The sequence below is a fragment of the Canis lupus genome, chromosome 18 (genome assembly GCF_011100685.1).
Source record: "Canis lupus familiaris isolate Mischka breed German Shepherd chromosome 18, alternate assembly UU_Cfam_GSD_1.0, whole genome shotgun sequence".
NCBI lineage: Eukaryota > Metazoa > Chordata > Mammalia > Carnivora > Canidae > Canis > Canis lupus.
This window is the reverse complement of record NC_049239.1, coordinates 13,931,936-13,937,390: the sequence shown is the minus strand read 5'-3', so window position 1 is coordinate 13,937,390 and position 5,455 is coordinate 13,931,936. Positions and strand designations below refer to the sequence as shown.

At 47.6% G+C, this 5,455-nt stretch overlaps 1 pseudogene; it reads right to left on the bottom strand.

Moving 5' to 3' along the window:
• Positions 1-390: 390 nt before the first annotated feature.
• Positions 391-3,837, bottom strand: LOC111091025 (annotated as a pseudogene).
• Between the last annotated feature and the right edge of the window lie 1,618 nt (positions 3,838-5,455).

The window sequence follows — 5,455 nt, the reverse complement described above, 5'->3', positions numbered from 1 at the left end:
CTCCCAGCTCCTGGAAACCACCATTCTATTCTCTGCTTCCATGAGTAACTTCTTTGTCTTTTTTTGAGATCCCACATATAAGTGATACCATGCAGTATTTGTCTTTTTCTGGCTGGCTCATTTCATTTGGCATAATGCCCTCCAGGTTTATCTACATCGTCATCAAAAATGGGAGAATTTCCTGCTTTTGTATGGCTGAATAATATTCCATTATATGTACATATACACACCCCCCACATGAGAAAAGCTAGAACCCTTTAGAAAGTACTTTCAATGATTACATTATTTTTCCCAAATCAATACAGCTTTCATTGCATCTTTAAAATATCACAAATAAGTCTGAGAAAACATCCAGCATCTTGCTGTTTCTGCAGCTAGACAACTTAGATCTTATTCATCAGCCTGCTGAACTGTTCCTTTTCCAGAAACATAGATACCATCCAAAAATTCTGTCTTTGTTTTTAACCATTGTGGAACATCTGAATCAGAGGCAGAGTTGATACAAGCTCAATGCCATTTCCTTCAAGAGTTAACTCGTCTTGGGCTACCTGGGTGGCTCAGTGGTTGAGCCTCTGTTTTTGGCTCAGGTCATGACCCCAGGGTCCTGGGATTGAGTCCTTGAGGCTCCCCATGGGGAGCCTCTTTCTCCCTCTGCCTGTGTCTCTGCCTTTCTCTGTGTGTCTCTCATGAATAATAAAATCTTTAAAAAAAGAAAAAAAAAGAAAAGAAAAAGAATTAACTCCTCTTTCTGGGCTTGAGCTACTGAATAAGGAACACCTGGCCTCATCCAAACCCTGCTGATAGATTTTTCACCCAAAGAATTTCAGATTTCAACAAGAGAAGCATTCTCCTGAATAGCAATGTTGATGGGGACGGGAGCACACACAAAGCTCGTCTTGTAACAGAAGCTTAGTGTAACACCCTTGGTCGCCTTCTGACATGACCACAGACCACCAGGAGCCAGTCCTTTTCCAGTCCCCCACCATGTGTCAACTCAGAGCCTCTTCTTTTTCTTTCCAAAGAGACTGAGCTCTATCTTTACGTGATTGTGGTCCCTTCAGTGTTCCTCTGGGGCTCTTTGCAGTAACGGCGCCTCCCTTCAGAGAGATGGCAACATTTTCTGCAATGTCGGCAGTCTGATTGCTGAGAATGGTCTTTATTCTTTCAGTAGATACAGCAAAACTGATTACATTATTAACTAAAGAAAAATTACAGTAAAAAGGGTTTGGGGGTGCCTGGCTGGCTCAGCCAGCAGAGCATGCCACTCTTGATCTTGGGGTCCTGAGTTCAAGACCCATGTTGGGCATAGAGCCTACTTAAATAAATAAATAATGTATAATAATAATAATATATAATAATATATAATACTACATTATATAATATATAAAATAGATATAAACTTATATATAATATATAAAATAGATATAAACTTATATGTAGTGTGTATAAAATTATATTTTTATGTATAATGTTTATATATTATATATAATAAATATATATAATTATTCAGCCTAATTCTAAAGCTCTTTACTACCACGTTATACCACATTTAACACCAGTAAAGGCTCACTCTGTGCCAGCAAAGGGATTGGTAAGGAGATAATTAGAATGTAACCTACTGGCATATTTTGTAAAGTTTTTATGAGTGAATTTTGATTAATCATTTCCAAACCTTAGGAGAACAGACAGAAGAGACTTTTAGATCAAAGCAGGGAAGAGATGGTTTTATAACGCAGTCGCATGAGGATGATGATGAAACATTCAGATGAATTTTTCCTGGGGTCGTGAGTCCCCGGAGAAACCTTCAAGGAAAGAATTGACCACATTCATTATGGATGGTTCTTTCCACCATCGTGGAGAGCTCTCGAGCCAGATTAGAGGGCATCTGGCCGCCCCCACCGGTGGGGGAATCTAGGGGGGAGAATGCTCCGTACTCTGCATTGGACCCACTTGACATCATCCACTCAGGGCTGCAGTGCTTGCAGAATTAAGGTCACATTTAATGAGCGTGATTACATGGTAAGTAGATCTATGGAATGACTGATTAAAGGTACCTCGGCCTTTTAATATTTTAACTGAATGAAATCATCACACCCGAGAAACCTCACATCTAATACAGACCTTTACTCCTAGTAGGAGAGTGGGAAATGAAAGCCTAAAATAGGATTGTCATAAGAAAGATGCTTCCTAAAGCTAAATGCAAGGAGGAAGTCAGGACTCGGCTTAACTAGGAGCTGGTCCTGACACCAGGGTGGCGGCTCCCGGGGCTTTCCCCACCTGCCCAGTAGGTGTCAGTATAAGACAGTGTTCCTACAACGGACCAAGCTTAGGGCAAAAACAGTATCAGGTTATAAAACAGGGAAGATGTAATAAAGATGGGGCTAACCAAAATTTCACATGAGCCCTTAAGGGTCATCATCTAAAGAGGGCTGACCTAAACAAAGTCTCCTCACGACTAAGGTGACAGAGTTGGACCACAGGACCCCAGAAGACACCATCTGACTCTCGCAGTCTTTGTCAGCTCAGTGAGAATTCCTGGAGCATCTTGCAGGGCTTCTAGCCAACTGGGCGTTGTCCTAAGAGTCAGTCCCCGTGATCTAGTACAGAAACCAATGAACAGCACGCCTGGCGGGAGGGGGGAGCTCAGTGGTTGAGCATCTACCTTTGGTTCAGGGCGTGATCCCGGGGTCCTGGGATCGAGTCCCACATTGGGCTTCCTGCAGGGGGCCTGCTTCTCCCTCTGCCTGTGGCTCTGCCTCTCTCTGTGTGTCTCACATGAATAAATAAATAAAATCTTAAGAAAGAAAGAAAAGAAAGAAAGAAGAAAGAAAGAAAGAAAGAAAGAAAGAAAGAAAGAAAGAAAGAAAGAAAGAAGAAAGAAAGAAAGAAAGAAAGAAAGAAAGAAAGAAAGAAAGAAAGAAAGAAAGAAAGAAACCAATGAAACGTTTGGCCAGGTGTACTCACTTTGAAAATCAAGTATGATTCCCACTTCCCAGGGACACTATTAACATAGAAATCCTGCAATCCACAGGAATAAATCATTACAAGGCTTACAAACATGGAAAAGACAGGGGAGTCAAAGTTTGAATGTGAGTTTTGCTCACATGTGTTGAGTCAGTCAGAGTGAGCTTCCTGGAGGAACGGCCTTTGAACTGTGACAGAAAGAAGAGGGGCATAAAACCAGAGCTGCACCCAAGCCCCACCTTTCTGCTTTGCATTTAGTTTTCCTCCTCCAAATACAACCACCCTATAAAGAGACTAAAGAAAAAGAAGAAAGGAAAAAAAGAAAATAAATATGACGTATCTTAAAAATACACTATGTGAAGGTACTATTGATACTTTAAAGGGAAAAGGATATGAGGGGGTGTCATCTAGTGAGTACCTAATACACACATACATTGTGTCATAAAATCCTTGCTAAAATCCTGAATGTATGTGCTTTATTCTCATTTTTAGGGAAAGGATCTAAGACTCACAGAAGTTCTATAATTCACCCAGGATTATGATACGTATATTTATGAATAAATGGTTATTCTGCAACAGTGTTAAACTAAGTGCACTCACAATCGGTGAGGACACGACTTACTGTTCCCATTTTGCAGAGGTGGAAATTAAGTCTAAAGGAAAATAAATTACTGCTTCCTCAAGATCACAGGACTCCTGATTAGCTGAAATTCAGACTCAGGCGCTGCGAGTTGGGTTCTCTGGGGAGCAGCCTGACAAGGGACTAAGGCCGGGCTGTGGGCTGGGGAGCACCTGTAGGACTGGCACCTGTGGAAGGAAGGAGGAAGGGGCCCAGGCAGGGCCGAGCAGCTGGTGCACGCCCGCCTCGCCCATCGTCGGATGTGGGCGCCCGGGGAGCCCCTCGGGGCTGGTGGGTGCCCCGCTGCGGACTGCGCGCCCAGGGCTGGGACCGCGCGCGTCCCGGGGGACGCCTGTACTCGCCCTCCCCCCCCCCCCCCCGCCCGGCCCACCTCCCCGCGGTGCTCCCAGCCCGGCTGGTCTGCGGCGGGGCCCGGGGCGGGGCCCGCAGGAGGGGGGCTGCGGGGAGGTCGGGGCGGGCCGGGCCGCAGGCTTGGGGGCACGGGCGCCCCTGTCCTCTCCTCCGTCCCCCGAGAGCATCGGCTCCACGTCAAGAAAGGGGGCGGGGCGCGGGGTCAGCAGCAGGGCCAGGCAGTGGACTGCGGCCCTAACGGGGCCCTGGGGGTGGGGGGGGACCCCACGCAGACTCCACGGTCGGTCCGGCTACTTCTGCGGCTCAGTGGCACCTGCTGTCCGGCCGCCCTGGTGGCCCCACGGCCTGGGGGACAGTGGCACCGGAGCCGAGCCCCGTGAAGTCCTCCCTCCGCCTGAATTCAGGCAGCAGCGCCTTGACAGCAGGCAGACCCGGGTGAGTTGCCTTCACTCAGGGACAAAGGAGCACAAAGCAAAACCAGCTTTCCCTGGTGAGATTCTTCTGGAATGTCATCCTGGTCGTGCACGGGAGAGAAGCCTGGAGACCGCAGGAGGCGGGAGTGCGGACACCTCAGAGCTGGCAGGTCCTCCGCACCCTCACCCCCACCCCACCTCCACCCTCACCCCGCCCCCGCCCCCGCCCAGGCGCCTCATTACCTGGGACCAAGCCGCTCCTTGCTCTTGGGACGCGCGGCCTCCCCTTTGCCGCAGGGAGTAACCACCAGGCGAAGCCTTGGTTCAAATCCTCCCGGTGCGCTCTCCACCCGCACCCTCCCCCACAGCAATTCCCCTCACGATTCCTTCGCGCCTACTACAAAGCAGTGGGAGTTCTAACATTTTAAATTGTGCATAAGAACCACCCGATGTGCTTGACTAAAAGCCAGAGCCTTTGGCTCTGGGCTCCAGATCTTCTGGTTAATCAGGAAGACAGAGGCCTGGGAATCAGCAAGTTTCACAGTCGGCCCTCATGTTCCTGACGTCTTGGTCTGCAGAGGATAGTTTGAAGAATACTGGCATGGGGCTTTTAAAGGGTTTCTTCCCTCCACAAGAAGGGGGGACACGCTTGCTGCAGAGTCTGTGTCCTCCTTTGAAGCGAGTGTTTCCATGCGAGCCGAGGACAGAGACCCAGTCTTCTTTATTGCTCGCTCTCTACATTTTGCACATAGCATAGTGATTCGCACACAGTAGGTGCTCAAACAGTGCTGGTCAGCTAAGAGTCTTTCTGGTCTCCTGATTGATTTCCTTTTTACTCTTCCAAATGGATTGAGGTTTGTAGGGAAGCCTGCCCCTCACTCCCGTCTCTCACGACTTCCTCCCGTGCTCCCTCCTGCTCAAAGATCTATCCTGCACGCCACTTGATCTGCCCTTCTGTGGTCCCCGTTTAGTGGGTATTTTAGTCATTTAACAAGATTTGGGCACGACTTTCTATTCTCTATTTCACAAAAGATCATATTTATTCTGATTTTTTAGATATCCATATCCACTGGGCATCTTTTAGAAA